Genomic DNA, 18548 nt, shown 5'->3' with positions numbered 1-18548 from the left:
TACTATAGAGATTTTTTTTGTGTACTTTATCTTTTTTCTCTATGCCATTACGACATGTACAAATGCGGTTAGTCAATATTTAAAAGGACGTCTCCTGATTTGAGACCAAGAAACTATAATGGACCACCAGCGGATGACGGAATTTTGGGAAGTTGGCATAGAACATCCAGCCCCTCTCCTCACACACACGAGGCATTAGAATCATCAATCAAGTTTCTGCATCGTTTTAACTACCCAGGTGACCAGGCATTGATCATCATCATCTTCATCTCGTTAGTTTCCAAAGAAAGAAGGCAAAGAGATTTCACTAAATGTGTGCGTTTGTGCAAACGCACACATTTGATGAAATAATGTCGATGTACGACAACGCAATATTAATTCATTTCATATCGTTCAAAACACAATGTGAATCTCAGCTGCAACTTAAAAACAAAATCTCCAGGAATTCGAGAGGAGATATCCAATTTGAGGCCTTTGTTTTAGATGCGTCTGAATAATTCAAGAAGTGGTTATGTCCATCATAAACATACAGTCTATCACACTGGTGTTGGAAATAGCATTATCATTAGTTGGCATGTTTATAAATTTGAAATGAAAATTTCGTATTTCGGTTATTTTTATTGGTTGTATTCACATCTTCATAAGAAGTTCTCTTCATCAATTGGTCAGTCAATCTTATGCGCATGTTTGGAATAGAATATTCGTACGTCTATTGCACATGTGTATGCAATGAAATATTAGCCGAGCCTATGCAATGGTATTCGTCCGTCCGTCACGCTTGTGTATGCGATAACTGTCCGCCCGTTCGTCACGCTTGTTCATGTGATAACATTCGACCGTCCATCCGTCACGCTTGTTCATACAATAACATTCGTCCGTCCATCCGCCACGATTGTTCATACGATAACATTCGTCCGTCCATCCGCCACGATTGTTCATACGATAACATTCGTCCGTCCATCCGCCACGATTGTTCATACGATAACATTCGTCCGTCCATCCGTCACGATTGTTCATACGATAACATTCGTCCGTCCATCCGCCACGATTGTTCATACGATAACATTCGTCCGTCCATCCGCCACGATTGTTCATACGATAACATTCGTCCGTCCATCCGCCACGATTGTTCATGCGATAACATTCGTCCGTCCGTCACGCTTGTTTCCTCTGTCTACCATGCTTGTGTTTCTAATACGTTTTTATCGCCAATCGTGCCAAATGACTTGACGCATCAAGATTTTTTTTTCTGTCTCAACTCAAAAAGTTCATGGATTTTATTCTGACAAAATGCTCTAAGAAAAAAAAACTCAACAAAAAAAAAAAACAAAAAACAAAGAAACAAAACAAAATAGACTTGAAAGAAAAAAGTAAAGTTTTCTTACCTGAATCTTGAAAATCATCTTTTTGATAGTCATCTTTGATCATTACTATATCGAAAAGAAAAAAAAGAAAAAGTCCATAAGTCAAGTTGATGCAATCGTTACAATCTATCAAATCTCCATTCATCATCAACAGTTGACATTGATGAATTTGCTGCCAAGAAATGGAGACCATCATCGTCGAAAATTCTTCGCTTTAGAAATTCAACATTCAGCTGTTAAGAGTTCTAGCATAGAAAAGCAAATAAATATCACCATAGAAAACAATATATAAACGCACCATAAAATATGCTCATCAATATGTATCTTATGTGCGTGTTATTTTTAGGAGGAAGAAAGGATATTGAAATATAAAATGAAAGCTGAAATCTCCCCATTTGGGTGATTTTGAAATGCATAATGGTCCATCAATATTTCTGCTTCTGGCTCAGTTCCTCCCAACACGTGTGTGTGTGTGGGTACATATATGATAAAATTATGTTTACAAAGGAATCACTACTTATCAAGGCCCAGAAGCCACTCGAGGATAAAGGTGAAAGAGTGTACAGTAGTCAAAGAGACAAGATCATAGTAACCCATGGAAGTGTAAATTAAGGAGAACGGCTCATCAAGAACTTGTTTATGCTGGACTTGAAGACGACCACATTGTAGTCAGCTGGAAAGCAGGGAAACGGAAGAGACTTCCACAGGTGTGCAGTTCTAAGAAAGAATCTTTGTTCATGGAATCTACGTTTAGGTTTAGGCACAGATAAAGAGTGCAGGAAATTATTGATAGTGTTTACAGCCAGACGAGTGTTTCTTGTGAATGTTCGACGAGGGTGGAGGGACCAGAGATTATGCTCAGACGAGCACTTGAAATAAAAAGAACGATAAAATGGAGACAGGCTCGCAACGTCCCTTCTGTGAGAGGCTGCAGGGAAGAGAAAAGGGCACCTCCCACTAGGCTACGAAGTCTATTCTGAACTCTGTCAAGGCAAGAAAAGATCTTCCTAGCAGCTCCTGCCCAGATGTGACAGCAATACTCCATCCTTGGATGTACCTGGCTCTTACATAGGTAGAGAATTGCATCAGCAGGTAGATATCTACTGGATTGATAGAAGGATCCCACCATTTTTCCAGCGACCTTGGCAACAGTTTAGATGTACGTATTCCATTTTAGATCAGGAGTAAAGGTCAAGCCGAGAAGCTTGTCAAAATATGGAGCCTCCCCAAGACAAGAGCCATTCATTCCAATTGACGCCGTATGGGGATCAGAATGTTGATGATGTAAAGATAGAAGCTTTGTTTTAGATGCATTAAAAGAAACAAGCCACTTTTTTCCCCCATTGTACCACATGCTCAAGATCGTAGGAGAGAGAATCAGAGAGAATTTGGTCGTCTACCGTCTTGGATGTGCTGCCATAGGTGGTACAGTCGTCAGCAAAAATGTCTGTGAATGATGTAAGGATGTGATTTGGAAGATCATTAATGTAGATCAGGAAGAGAATATGGCCCAGGATGGACTCTGAGAGACTCCAGCATTAATACTATTAGCTTCTGATTTCTGCCCATCAACCACTACTCTTATGAACCTATTGGAGAGAAACGATTTAATAATTGAAAAGACATTTCCAGCTATACCATAGCTGGACATCTTGTAAAGCAGACCTTTATGCCATACCCTATCAAAGGCCTTTGATATGTCAAAAGCAATTGCCCTAGAAAGGAAGCCTCTGTCGAAAGGCTTGCTAATCCTATGAGAAATAATTGTAAGCACACCCGCTGTAGATCTAGCAGAACGGAAACCGTATTGCAATTATCCTTAAGACAACGCTTAAACAGCTTTGTAAGCATTGGAGCTAGTTCTGGTTGAAGCTTTTTCAACACTATAATTGGAATACCGTAAGGGCCAGTTGCCTTACTGGAATCAAGTTTTTTTGATTAACAGACTGAGCATACAACACTAACGTTCTTCATTACACTTTTACAGTGGTTGCTGATAGTCTTGAAAGAAGATTGTCTCAGTATATCTGTTACGTTGGATCAATGGAAAAAGTGATTTCTGTGCACAATGGCAGCAGCACATTCTGGAGAGAACCACGTCTGGCTGTTAGGTTTTTGCTGGAATTTTTTCGAGAGTATAAAACGGTTTACACCTTTGCCTCCAATTCCACACTGGTCTCTGCTAACTACTCCCTCCCTGACTTTCCTTTGCAGACAGACGCCACACTAGACGATCTGAAAATCACCCCCGCTCAGGTGCATGCTATCATAACTGTGCTATAAAAAAAGTGCTCCGCCGAAGTAGCTCCTATCCTCTCCAAACTTTACAACAAATGCCTTAATGAATCTTGCTTTCCTGCCTGCGGGAAAACTGCTTCTGTAGTGCCAGTTTTCAAGAATTCTGGCGAAAGAACTGACCCATTAAATTATCGCCCCATTAGCCTCCTCCCACTTTTCACCAAAATATTTGAGACCATAATTAACCAAGCTTTAGTGAAAGGTCTTATTTTTTCGATTTTTATACGTTTAATATTGAAATTGGGTTATTTTGATTTAAGCACACAAACACACACAGCCAATCACCCAGGCAACCCCGGGTAACTCCGCTAGTCTATTATATAAATGTTTAAATGTATGTATGTATGTATGTATGTATGTATGTCTGCCTATAATTTTCGATTTTTAAATGTTTAATATTGAAACAGGGTTATTTAAGCTATTTTTCACGTATGTTTTTTTTTTCATTTTTCAGATTTTTTAAAGTTTTAACGTTCGTGTTTCTGTTTTTTTCATGTTTTTAAGAAATTTTCACATTGTTTGCCTTACGTTAGTTTTTTTTTCGATTTTTTTAAGTTTTAACATTTTTTTAATAATATTTAAACGGTGATTACTTCGCTAATTCTTTGGTTTTGATTTAAGCACACACACCTATAAACACCCGGGAAATGCCGGGTACCCCTGCTAGTCTATTATATAAATCTCATTTGTCTTTTTAAATGTATGTATGTCTGCCTAAAACTTTCGACGGAGGCGATGGATTTTCATGAGATTGGTATCTTTTTGAAGCTGGCCCCTTTAAACCATAAATATCGAAAAACTGGTTAAAAACATTAATTTCTTCACGCTCAACTGGGCAGTTTTCTACAAGGAGGGTCGTTTTTTTTCTCTGGCATTTTTGCAAATCATTTAAACCTCACGTCAACGACGTCGCGTAAATGGCGTCATTCAAACCGCCTGTGACGTCACAACAGCGGTAAACGCATTCATAAGACGGGTTGTTTCTTTGTCACCTTTTTTTTTCTCGGGTTCAGCCTGCTTACCACTCTTATTTCTTTTTTGCGCTCGCAAATTTCCTTTTTCTTTTTGCTCAACCAACATCCCTACACACACGTCCACTTTCTTTTCTGCCTTCGCGTCAAGGGTTCGAGTCTGTCTGCCTACCACAAATTTTGTTCCTGCTCAACACACCTTCAAACACCCGGGCAACGCAGGGCGCCCAGGCTAGTCTTCGTATAAAACTAAAATTTAATATAACCAACATTATCAACATTCACGTCTAGCAGATGTGCTCCAAAATGGATAAAGATCGATTGATCAGTTAATCCGTGTAATAACAGTGGAGAACCACAGCAATAAACGCTCGGCGTTTATTGCTGTGGATAAAGCGGCGTCATTCGAACTCGAAGTCCACCCTTTACGAAAAATAACATATGCAAATTAAGGCGCCATTGTGGTTGGGGGTGACAGCATAAAAAAAAAAATGTTTTTTTCTTGTTTCATGGAATGACAGATTACCTCGTTCACGCGAGGTTGCTGTCAGTTGGGAAGAGAATGCAAAGAGAATTACGACGGCGGCGGCGAAATAGAAAGCTGGTTAAAAAAGAAATAGAACGCCAATTGTTACGAAGAGCTCTGAATCCTACCCCTTTTTTCTGTCTCGTTCTATTTTGAAAACAAGCAAACGTTTTCTTTGAGCACGTACACGACTTGTGCGTCGAACGAAATTATTTGACTAAAAAAGGGATTAATTATTAGGGACAAAACTATAGACAATCTTTCATTCCGTCACAAAATATTATATAAACGTATGTGCGAATTTACGCGACTAAGATAGGGATTAATTCCCAGGGGAAAAACTATAGACAATCTTTCAATCCGTTACACATAATTATTTAAACATACGCAGAAATTGACGTGACTAAAATAGAGAAAATATTCCCAGAGGGAAAACTATACACAATCTTTCAATCCGTTACATAAAATTTTATAAACATACGTACATACCTAACATGCATAAAAAGTATTAACATGTGTGTGTGTATGTGTGTGTGAGAGAGAGAGAGAGAGAGAGAGAGAGAGACAAAGTATGAAAATTAACAAGATATGTTAAATCCAAGTGAATATCAGGAGAATACAAATAAAATAGATTGCAGGTTAGCACCATTTTGAAAAATGACAAGAAAAAGAATTTTATTACCATAGGTTTCAAACAAAAAAGTATCCACGCTTCAAAACTATCATAAGATCGAACATACAATTTATCTTTATCTTACATATCAAAATCTAGTATTAAAAAAAGCAAAGAAAAGTGAATGCAGTCCCTACCCTCAAACCACTAGAACGCACCAACGTCCTTTATAAGTTCAAATCACCCTTGGGAAAGTGCTATTCCTATAACAATAACGCTATTATGTTGGTTACGTCGGTTATACAACCACCACCCTATCAAGTAGCCTTACAATGCATAATACAGAATCTAGCACAATATTACAACATTCACAAAATAAAATACATAACTACTTACCCTCAAAAGTTAGAGAAATGTTAGTTTGCAACAAACACGCAACACCCCACGAAAATAACGCCCAGAAGATAATACTTGGAGCTATATATATTAAAACGCAAAAAATTGACCTTATACAAATCACATTTCACTCTAGCTAAGGCACACTAAAATCCTGTAACCTCCACTCTCCCTACGTGACATAATACTGACCACAGAACTGGACACTTCCGATTTCCACACCGAGCACTCGCAGCCACACACTCATTCACTGCTTCTAGTCTTCTTCGCAAATAATATTCATACATCCTACCTGACGATGTATTCTTGCAAAGACAAAAATTAAACCGCGGTCATCTTCGAATTACACATGTGACATATCAATTTTTTCGATCGAAACACTAAAAATCGAAAATTTGAAAATATAAAAAGAGTTTAAACAGAAACCCTCTCGTCTTTAACGTTTGTTATATATATTATGCACTATAAGTCAGATCTCGTGTTGCCCGGCATATGATAAATTTTCTGTTCTAATGAGACATAAGTTTTTATTTATTTTTTTTTTTTTACATTCAATATTCAATTTAAGAGTGAAATAAAAGGATGTATCCAGTATCGATTGGATGAGAGGAGTATAATTAAAGTGACATTAACAGAAAAAAGATTTTGGTAAATTCATACTTTAAAGCCTTCACAAAGTATAAATTCTCGCATCGTACGCACAGACGCTCGACACGTACGTAAAAGCCACATATGTTGAGGATGCATCTTAAAAAATCATGCGTATATATATATATATATATATATATATATATATATATATATATATACACACACACACACCAATTTCTAATTTTGCGGTTGAAGTTTTACACACTTGTAAGTATTGAAAACAAAATAGTGACCATGATTTTATAAAATTGCTTTTCAGAAATATAGAAGCTCTTTGACTGCTGTTATTGGCTAAATTTAGGTTTAGACTAAAACTGTAAAATTTCTGTTCCATATTCAATACAAAAGCAATTTGTAGCGACACACACACACATATATATATATATATACACACACACACACACATATATATATATACACACACATACATATATACACACACATACATATATACACACACATACATATATATACACATATACACACACTAGCAAATTGAATAAGCATCAAGAAATGTTCTACTGCTGTATACATTTATTGTCATTGAAATCGATGTAATCGACCGTTTTCTAATCAAATCGATTAGCAATGAACCTAGGGGAAGCATCGCATGCCTCCCCGTGGTGAGAGTCTATCATACATTGTAGTCTACATAGCACTGTAGAAAATCTACTCTTGGTTTTATAAATTATCTTTCATTGTAAACTATTATAGTTAATTACAAAGTCAAGTGTCATTGTTCACTTTTCTCTAAACAGAAACATTCGTTTTCCTCGCGCCCCTGTCTTATCAAAGAACCAACTGTTTATTATTTTTACATATTTTTACATTATCACTTGAATTAAAGTTAAACGTACAAAAGTCAAGTATCATGGTGCAATTGTTCTCTAAAAAGAAACCTTCATTCGAAACTCGCCCCTTGTTTTATAAAATAATCTACAGTTTATTTTATAGGCTTGGCTTTTGAGCTTGTGTAGATATATCTTCTCAAATCCATTTGTGTTTACTTGGGTGAAAATCAAACTTCATTCTTTAATCGGATTTTATCGATTATCGATTTTCAATATTTATCAGACAGTCAGCTACAAAACCTACGTAAACACTTTCAGATACATCAACTACCTTTGTCTGAAATTAAAAACAAAAAATCGGCCCAGCTGTTTCTGAGTTCATAAGGAACGAACTGTTTCTTTTATATAACAATAGTCATAGAAATACGTATACTTCTCGCACTTTTATATAAAGAAAAGTGAAAGTTCATATTATTTGGATTCATCGGACTACTCTTCTCATCTTGGGTGTGATATTCACAACGCTTCGCTCGATGTAACCTCCGACCTTCTTCAGGTGTACCGTGTCAAACTCGAAACTCTAGATGAGAATCCGACAAGATAGGAGCAGTAGTCCGATGAATCCAAATAATACGAATAACCAATCATCAACTCAAAAATTCTGAAACGTCAAAAGTCAACGTCTTTCGATGTTCGCAAAATCTAGACTAAAGGTTATTGCGTTTTGAAACTGTCAGTGAAGCAGATATGTTGGCAACATCCATAGGAATGGTGATCACAATATCAGCAGAAGCCATCACATTCATTCAAGCAATGTATATGGCTACTGAAACGTTAAGGATTCATGTAATAGAGGCCTCATTTTTTTTATTTTTTTTAATTACATTTTCACCCCAAACAAGGCAAATTGCCACTTTGGTGTAGGGGGCTACTATCAGGGGCAACGACTACTGGGGTACTATGTAGGGATTTAGGCAGCAAGATATCGGTTCACGTTACACTTGAACTTCTGCACGTCAGTACTGTTGGGGAAGCAGGGACCTGGAATGGAATTCCAACGTATAGCGGTTCGGGGGAAGAAACTACTGGAGTAGAAAGATCTTTTACATCTAGGGATCTCTACAGTGTGGGGGTGGGATTTAGCAGCCTGTCGAGTTTGTCGACGGTGCTCACGTTGTGGGGGCACAAGTGATTGCAGTTCGTCAGAGCGTTCATCACTAAAATACTTGTAGAACAGGCAGAGGGATGCAACATTTCGTCGATGGGACAGAGGCTGAAGCTTAGATGCTAGTTCAGGGCTTATCAGGTTTGCGAGTCTTTTGAACCTTGTCAAGGAGTGAGAGACTAGTAGCAGATGCACCAGCCCAAATGTGACAGCAATACTCCATACATGGGCGAATGGTTGCCTTATAGAGGTACAGGATACTTTCGGGCCTCATATAAAGAAGAGAAACCTGGAAAGGAGAGCTTGGCAGCAAGATGTTTGTGCACATTACATTTAACTTTCTGCATGTTGGTAGTGCCAGGGAAATTAGTGGAGTTCCAAAAACAAACAGTGAGAGCAAAGAAAATGATCCGGCATCTAGGAACCTCTTTAACCAAAAGACAGAATTTTGCTATTTGTTAGATGCTGTTCTGTCTCATGCAGAATTGATCCCCAATCATTTATCTCCCTTAGTGGGAATTTTATTATTTATTAAAAGGTTTGTTCAGATTCATCAGCGGCGAGATTTTTTTCAGTACCTCTTTCCTACTCTATGTAGGTATCTTATTAACAACCTTAGTAATGCAGTTTTTTTATCTTCTGTAAATAGCCTACGTTTTGAGTTTCTGCAGTGAGACAATGCCTTTTATCTGTAAGGATTAAAGTAAACAGTGCTATTTATAGATATAAATATTAAAATTATATATTATATTTCGCAAGAACTCTTTCCTATTCTTCTAGACGGTGTAATAAGCTGAGAGTTAAATTAACAACCTACAGAAGCAAATTTTTAAGTCCACAAAGACCATTACTTTTAAACACGTGATAAAAAAAAACTTTACAGAATAACCTATCGATTGTGAATGACTAATGAGCGTTTTAGCTATGGGCAATATTTATTGTACTTTAAGAAAAAGAATCAATGTAATAGATATGTTTGCCATCCATTTCGGATAAATAGTTGGTTGGTTGGTTGTTTTGTTTTACGGCATATCAACCCTTTTCAGGTTATTTAATGCCGAATCTGGTGATTTTGAAGAACGATTTTTTAATATAGTGTATTTGTTTTTTTTTTAAGTCGTATTCTATTTAACCCATAGTTGGGACCCTAACAGATACTACCAGAGTGGACCTGGGAGCAATGGTAATTAAAGGGTGGCTCCACACTCCCTAAGGCCTGCAAGCTGGGGCCTCACTATCGGATATAGTTTAAGGTCATATCCAGGAAAGATAAATAGTTGTTTCCCGTTTATAGATTGGAACGATAGAATTGTCGCCCTAGAAAAAACAAATACAAAAAAAGCGACATGATTCCATTTCCGTTTGATGCTTTCTTTTTGTTGCAGATCATTTACAAGTTGGCCCGTTGTATACAAATCCAAAGAGCCATAGGATCCTTCTATCTGGCAGATCCCGGGTGTGGCAGCAGGACTTGGCGCCAGCATACAATTTCAAAGAAACCCAGGCTTGGCTTCAGAAGACGTCCTACGATTTTGCACCCTTCTCTTGCTCCTCCTCTGAATCTGCTCTACTTCGTTTGGTCATTCGTCGAGAACATCACCAACATGACCTCCCAGAGCGTTGAAGCCAGCTTGATCGTCGCCATCTGCCAAGCTCCTGCCGGCGCTTGTGGAAAAGTCATGCTCCCAGTTCCGATTCCATATCGAGGTGGTGAAGGCGGCTACATAAAATGGATGTCAGCTCTACTACCTAAGTTGCTTGAATTGATTATTCCAAAAGTTTAAAAATAAAGCTGTAGTGTTGCTTTCTTCATGACAACCCTTTTATTGTCCCACCCGGTACTACACTTTGAAATTCAGATGAAAGATAGAAACGCAATCTCTTTGAGGCTGGTGAATCCAAAAGGTTATGACAAGTATCTGTACATTTCCACGTCTATTTTTGAATTCTATACGAAGAATAAATGAATAAGGCTGCTTCCTGATAAAAAAGATACGGGTCATTGGAAAACGGTCAAGATAAAAATAGTTCCTGAATAAAAAGGTTGATGGCTTTCGTTCCAGTGAATGGACAGAATTCATCATACTGTGATGCAGTTCAGTTGATTAGTTTTAGAGTTCAAAAGGTCGGGAACTTCATCACCTGCTTGTCTGGCGAAATTAAAATCTGGAGAGTTTCATACTATCTGCTAGGTGGATTTAGCAAAAGTTTCAGATCACAGAAATTATTATTCCAAATAACTGCTTAAAAGTAACCCTCTTCCAGCAAAATACCACGGTGTTTCTTACTGTAACTTAATAATAATAATAATAATAATAATAATAATAATAATAATAAATCGTCATTAATGGGACTCCATTAAAATTTCTAGCTAGCTGTTCTCGTAAAATACCACAGTTCTCATAGCCGTACATTGCTTATTATTATTACTGGCTGGGAAGGGGGGGGGGCTTTGCCCGGGCATACGCTTAAATATGATATTTTAATTTACCCAGATTTTGTATATATTATAATATAATTGTGATTTCAAATGTAAAAACGAAAAAATATTTGGGTATCATCAGTTAGAATCGAAACCGAAACTGTAGCATTCAAAACCACTGTATCACCGTGACGCATATGAACGGATTAAAAATTAAAAATAAAGTAAGATGAATGCACAACATGTTCAACGATTTTTTTCTATTTTGACACCTTACAATTTTAACCGGGTAAAAACTTATAAGAGAACGGCCTATAAAATGTCCAATAATCTGAGGCCTCTTATGCCGCTCGGCGACTTTTAGATTCGGAGGAAATAGAGTTTGAAAATATGAAGACGGAAAGACATAGCCGTTTATATTTTAGATTATGTATTATTACTATTATTGTTGTTATTACTATTACTATTATTACTATTATTATTATTACTATTATTGTTATTATTATTATTACTATTATTACTATTATTATTATTACTATTATTGTTATTATTATTATTATTACTACTACTGTTATTACTACTACTATTATTATTATTATTACTATTATTATTATTACTATTATTGTTATTATTACTACTACTATTATTACTACTACTATTATTACTACTACTACTACGGAGTGGAATGATCAAATTGCCATCCTAGTAAAAACGACATAATTCCATTTCAATTTGATCATAGCCGTTTTTTTTTTGTTTTTGTTTTTTGTAGACCATCTTTTCGTTGGCCAGTTATGTACAAATCCCAATGGCTACAGGAGCCTTCTATCCTGTCTGAAAGTAACACAATGTTCAACAAGCAAGATTGGAGATGCGCTGCTGTATAAGTCATGCTCACTACCAATCCAAGTTATGACAACAGGACCATTGCTAGCATCCTCAAAATGTATCGCTGGATTGTCACGAATGACAGGGACGTGATCAGAGTGATGAAAACAGTTTCCGGCCACAATTATGGTCATTAGTGTGGTTTCAAGCGAGGAATACATCATGCCACCTCACATCTTCGAAGTCGGCTTGAAAGTCAACACCAAAGCGTACCTGGATGTGCTGAAGAATGGTGATCTCCTGGCGCAATCAGGTAGCCACTGGCAGACCCGGAGTGTGGCAGCAAGACTCGGTGTCAGCCTATAAGTACAAAGAGATCCCGGCTTGGCTTTAGAAGGAGTGCTGCGACTTTGTAACCTTCTCTCGCTGTCCCCCTCCTCCTCTTTCGACCTAAACACGCTAGACTACATGTAGACTACTTCGTTGGGTCATACGTCGAGAACATCTCCAACGTGACCTCCCTCAACACCAAAGTCAACCTAATCGCACCCATCCGCCGAGCTCCTACTGAGCTCCCACCAGCGCTTGTGGAAAACACATGCTCCCAGTTCCAGACCCATATCGAGGCGGTGATTGAGGCTGAAAGCGGCTACATTTAATAGATGTCAGCTCTAAAACATAATCAAGTTACCTGAACTGATTTTTCAATAAAAGTTTAAAACTTAAGCTGTAAAGTTGTTTTCTTTAGGGCGACAACTTTATCGTTCCACCCTATATTATTAAAATGCAGGTTGAGGGCAGAATCCACAGCTACAAGAAACTGTCTTTTCACTCAACTGAATCAAGTGTAATGCTATGCGATCTCTCCGCAGCAGCTTCTTTTTTTCAATACAACCGAGGTTAGCATCTCTCCCGCATATTAGAGACTTCCTAATTTGGAACTATTGTGATGGAACCACATTAGTGTTCCACATCCTTACAACTGAAGTTTTATTTCGGTATGAACGACAATGCCGATGAGGCCAAGTTATGGCAACAGATTTTGCAGTTTCCACATCTTTGCAATTGTGTTAAGAAAATGTTTAAAGTTTGTGACAAATGTCTTACTATTAGTGTGTTCGTTACAACTCTACTTTCAACTTGTGCTTTGCATGCACAAACGCGCAGCCGCTTTAACGGTAAGCCACTTCTTTCTCCACAATTAGTCGGTTTCCTTGTCGCAATCGTAGATAATTTCTACACAGCCCGCATGTGCATAGCTTTCTCAGCAGACATGTGTTAAAATGGGGCGGTTGGTCACATGAAAGACTAGATAACTGAGGTCCGTATGTTTTTCTTATCGATCCCTGCTTTTTATTTGTAAACATGATCGATTCACAGATCATTTTATTTTCATACAAAACTTACGTAATATATACGAATTGGAGAAAGCGGTTATTTTCTATGTCTCATTTGTGGTATTGTGTTATAAGTAGTTGAGATTTGCAAAGAAAATAACGGTCGTGCATCTTAATATTCCATGCTGGTGAGGTGTGTATTGTGAGAAACTTAATGTATAGATGATAAATTGTTTGCTACCTTGAAATACGTAATTGAGAGAGGAAGTTTGTTTGGATTAAATGTAACAGTTTTCTTTTATATCCTTTTAAAAATTAATTTAAAGTGAATGAAATGCATATAAAGTTTTGTCGAATATGCTTTAGGAAAGTGGGAAGACTGATATGCGCTATCGTTATTTTCACGGCAGGTGCTCGACTGATCTTCAATCTGTGCTGTCCCTGTAAAACATTCATGGCAAAATCGTTTAGCTACAACCACTCCAATAATTTCTTACTTTACTATCTGCACATAAAACTACAAAATTCCACGAGCAAAGTTTCTTTTCTAGAACTGCCTCTCTATGTGACAGTTGACAATAACATGATCGTTTCGAAGTCCAACGTAAAGCAGTTCCTGTTGAGCTGTCCTCTAAATAATTAATCTCTACCCAGTTTCCTCCATGACCGAGCATCAAAGGGTTGTCATACCTAACATTCATTGGCCTTTACCCTTGAGTGGCGTCTCGACCATTATATGCTACGTCTTCCTAGTAACAGAAAACACTTGTGAAAGGTGAGTTTATGTCCCCGCCTCAGCTACGAATCAATAGAAACTTGTGTACAATTGCATAAATAATTTTAAAGATATTTATTACGTTTTATCATTAAATAAGCATAAGTGTTTAATTTTCCGGACAATCGAAAACCAATTTGAAAACCGCCAACTCCATCCATCACGCCACTGAAACGCTTGTTCAATCTTGTTTATACCGCCAGCATAATTCCATCTCAATTATTGTTATTTTATTTCATCCTCCTTTAAAATAAATTATTTTAAGTGTTGTGTAGAAATAAAGCCTAAAGACCCGGGGGGGGGTCAGGCAACACATGACTACTATTGCAGACACCAATGTTAAAGAATACGACAATGCCGATATTTTCATGAGAGAAATAAGGTCAGAAAAGTAGAAATTTCTTACTCTTCCCAATAATTCTAGCATACAAACACAATTTAAATTAAGAATGGTGGACAATAGATTACTTATGAAGTATGCTACAGTCAAAGTGGAAAATAGTTCGAGGCTACAATTTAAATAAGAAATGCTATCTGAAGCATTGTGATAAATTGGAAAGAAAACCATTATAAAATATTTATTACATTTTTATATACTCTTTGTCTTTAAATTTTTTTACTCGTATTAATACATGACAATACTCGTCCTAGGAAGGGTAAGACTAATTTCTAAAAAAAAAAAAAAAAAAAAAGGTTTGCACAAAGTATGTTCTTTGTGAAGATTAAAGTAAAAATATACTACAGAGTTTTACATTTACTTTAATAAATTTCAAGACTTTTTTGCACAAGCATTTAAAATTGTTGTAGACTCTTGAGAATTCAGTATCTTATTGCTATACATACTATGAGATGACTGACCTATTCATGATTTCAGGTTCAAATGAATAGCTACAGCAGGAATAGGAATACACCCTACAAAAGCCTGATTGTCACAGCTGGGGAATTTCGAAATTCTGATTTAAACTTGGAAAAAATGTCACAGAAAGGTATGAAATGCCTCAGTACTTTTGGACTATGTTGCATGAATCGACCATCAGTTTTCTGAGTGGTATAAGAGATTCAATAAAAGTCAGGGTGTCTGATGAGAGTTGTGGGAGGAGTAAGGTAGTCACAACATAAGAGTAGATTGGCCAAATAGAGAAGTTAATGGATAAGGACCGTCGTGTGTCTGTAGAGACAGTGCATAGTTTGATGTCGGTGTGAGAACTGTACACAATAATTTGCGAGGAACTGAAAATCTCAGAAGATTTGCGCCAATGCACCAGTCCACAACTCCATCCTTGTCACAGTGACCACGATGAGCATCAAGACAGTTTCTCACCCTCCCTATTGTCCAGACCTTGCTCCCAATGACTTTTACTTATTTCCTAAGCTCAAGGAAAACCTTAGAGGTTGTCGTTATGAGACAATTGAAGAGATGAAAGCGGCTGTGACGAGGGTCATTGACGCAATCACACAAGCGGACTCTCGTGTGGCCTTCCAGAAGTTGTTGAAGGATACAAGTGCATTGCAGCTGGAAAAGATTATTTTGAAGGCAACTAAAAGTCTGGGAACTTATTGAAAGTACCTTGTAGGATACTCATTTCAAGTCAGATCAAAATCGTTACATAGCATACGATGATAGAAAATATCTTAAATTTAAGGTTCAAGAATGGGGGATTTTTACCCTTTACTGCCAAATTGTACCTTCAAGTCGCCTTTCAAAAAAGCAAAAAAAAAAAAACAGAAAAAAAAACACCTGTGTAGGAAATATATATTAATATGTATGCATACTAGCAGACCGCCCGGCGCTGCCCGATCCTAAGATGTGCTTAAATACATTTTAATTCATGCAGAAGAGACCATCCTCTATCGATTATTATATTGAATCTAAAATATAGTAGTGAGATCAAAACACACACACACACACACATATATATATATATGACTTGGATGCTATCAGCTAGAATCCAAACCAAAACAGACAACTCTGCAGCCTTACTGTTTAGTCTCTGAGCCTGCGCATATAATTTCACCTGTCATCCCATATTTTAAAAATGGATTTGCCCGATCGAAAACAAGATTCAAGCAAGGGCGCACGGTCCACAGAGTTTTATAATTATATAGATATACATAGCTAATTCTATAAAAATAGACCCACACATATCCATTTGTGACAGTTTCTCTGATGTGAAAACATTTTTTGCTTACTTTCATAATGTGAACATGTTATCCATTATACCAGAACGATGGGGAGTAGAGACAAAACATGTTCATGGATGACTTCAATAATATACACTAGCATGGAGACCCAACGTTGTATGGGATTGAATGAAGATAAATATTCCGCCCTCACATACTGTTGTTGCATACTGGGTGTTATTTCAGAAGGGATGACGTATGTATTTGTTGTTCATATTAGAGAGAGAGTCTTAGGTGTGTTTATGTTGGTATGCAGATATATCGCATATACACTTGTGCCCGATATTATTCAAACCCCCCCTTGAAAATTGAGTTTATTAGGTGTAACTTTGTAAGAATTTATTGTTTACGTCAATATTGATACATATTCTTAATAAACCTCTTCTGATCATTTTCGTCATTTTAAAATGCTGGGATACTTGTAATAAAAGAAATATACAGCTATTTATAAAATCTGCAATGTTCAAAAATAATCATACCCCCTTATTTTTTCAGTATTAATCGAGTTTCTGACTGTTTGTTTCCTGTTTGATTCTTATTTTAAATGCTTTTATACAACCTTTGATTAATTTCATTTCGTTTTTTGCATTTTTCAGAAATTAAAATGATATCAACTGAAAACCAATAAAAGAATAAAAATTATTAGAATGGGGAAGAAAAAAGAGCTTAGTAATGATCTTAGGACTAAAATTGTGAATTCACATAAGGATGGTTTAGGTTACAAGTCAATTTCCAAGAAATTTGAGGTCCCTACAGCAACAGTACAGAGCATCATCAAAAAATTCCAGAGCCACCACACAACAAACAACTTGATTGGTAGAGGAAGGAAAAGGAAACTGTCTGCTAGAGCCACCAGGAATATTGTAAGAAGTGTTAATGCAAATCCTAGCACCACTACTAAGGATATTTTAGAAAATCTGGAGTCTTCTGGCATAAAAATATCAAGGCAAACATTGCAAAGGACTCTGCATGAAAATGGTCTGAAAGGAAGAAGACCAAGAAGGACTCCATTGCACAACGGAAAACACCTTGCAGCACGTCTAAAGTTTGCTAGGACCCATGTGAATTCTCCAGAGTCTGTTTTCTCAAGTATTTTGTGGACTGACGAAACAAAAATTGAATTGTTTGGCCATATGGATGCTTCTTACGTTTGGAGGAAGAAAGGAGAAGCTTACAACCCAAAGAACACCATACCCACGGTGAAACATGGTGGTGGTAGCCTAATGTTTTGGGGCTCCTTTTCGGCTAGTGGTCCAGGTAGTTTGGTCAAGATAGATGGAACCATGAAGAAGGAGCAATATTTGGAGATACTCCAGAAAAACATTAGACAGGATGCGGAGAAGCTCCATTTAGGACCAAACTGGGTCCTTCAACAGGATAATGATCCAAAACATACTGCCAAAATAGTCAAGAAATGGTTTAAGGATAATCAAATTAATGTTTTGGAATGGCCTAGCCAGAGTCCCGACCTGAACCCTATCGAAAACCTCTGGCACATATTGAAAACTGAGGTTAAAAAGCGGAAACCTAGAAATTTGAGGGATTTGGAGAACTACTGCATTGAAGAATGGTCAAAAATCAGTGTTGATGCTTGTAAAAACCTTGTTGATAAATATCCAAAACGGTTACAGGCAGTTATTAAGAATAAAGGGCATGCTATTGACTATTAGTAAGAGAGGTATGAATAATTTTGAACTAGTGCCATTATTGTTTTTCTTTGTATAATGTTTCAAACTTGCATAATTTATTTATTTGTTGAGTTTAAATTAAATGCTTATGCTTGATTTATTGTTTGAAATCCCTTTAATATTGTCTACCTTCTGGTTTGAGCAATATTCTTATAGAAATCTCAAAGATCCGAGGGGTATGAATAATATCGGGCACAAGTGTATATAAAGAGAGAGAAAGAGTTTTGTATATATAAAGAGAAGGGTACATGTTAATACAGGAGGGCCGACGACATGTAATACACAATGAGAGGTTCGATATATATTGATAGATAGAGAGTTCTGTGAATGAGATTGACACATTTCTTTACCTACTTTTAAGATGATGATTTTCACAAAGTTCTTATAATATAACTTGACAATACCTTTTCTGTTGAAAAACATAACATGAAGACGCAGATACAAAAAGATGAAGTTGTTCGTTTATTCCATTTTGACCGGTCAATGGCTTTGCATCAAGGAATTCAAGACTTTACATGATTCTTTCTTCTCCCCTTCGCTTC

The 18548-nt window shown here is 36.9% G+C and overlaps 1 long non-coding RNA gene across 5 annotated transcripts in view; it reads right to left on the bottom strand.

Moving 5' to 3' along the window:
- The window catches only part of LOC145247278 (uncharacterized), a 1304641-nt gene that overhangs the window by 548992 nt on the left and 737101 nt on the right, over window positions 1-18548 (bottom strand). For all 5 annotated transcript variants that reach the window (XR_013863231.1, XR_013863233.1, XR_013863232.1 and 2 more), the window contains one exon: window positions 1386-1430. This is a non-coding gene — a long non-coding RNA (uncharacterized LOC145247278). The remainder of the gene's footprint in view (window positions 1-1385; window positions 1431-18548) is intronic.

This window comes from Euprymna scolopes, chromosome 25 (genome assembly GCF_053919585.1).
Source record: "Euprymna scolopes isolate OS-2025 chromosome 25, ASM5391958v1, whole genome shotgun sequence".
Classification (NCBI taxonomy): domain Eukaryota; kingdom Metazoa; phylum Mollusca; class Cephalopoda; order Sepiida; family Sepiolidae; genus Euprymna; species Euprymna scolopes.
Note: the sequence above shows the minus strand (reverse complement) of the source record. Positions and strands in the feature narration are given on the sequence as shown.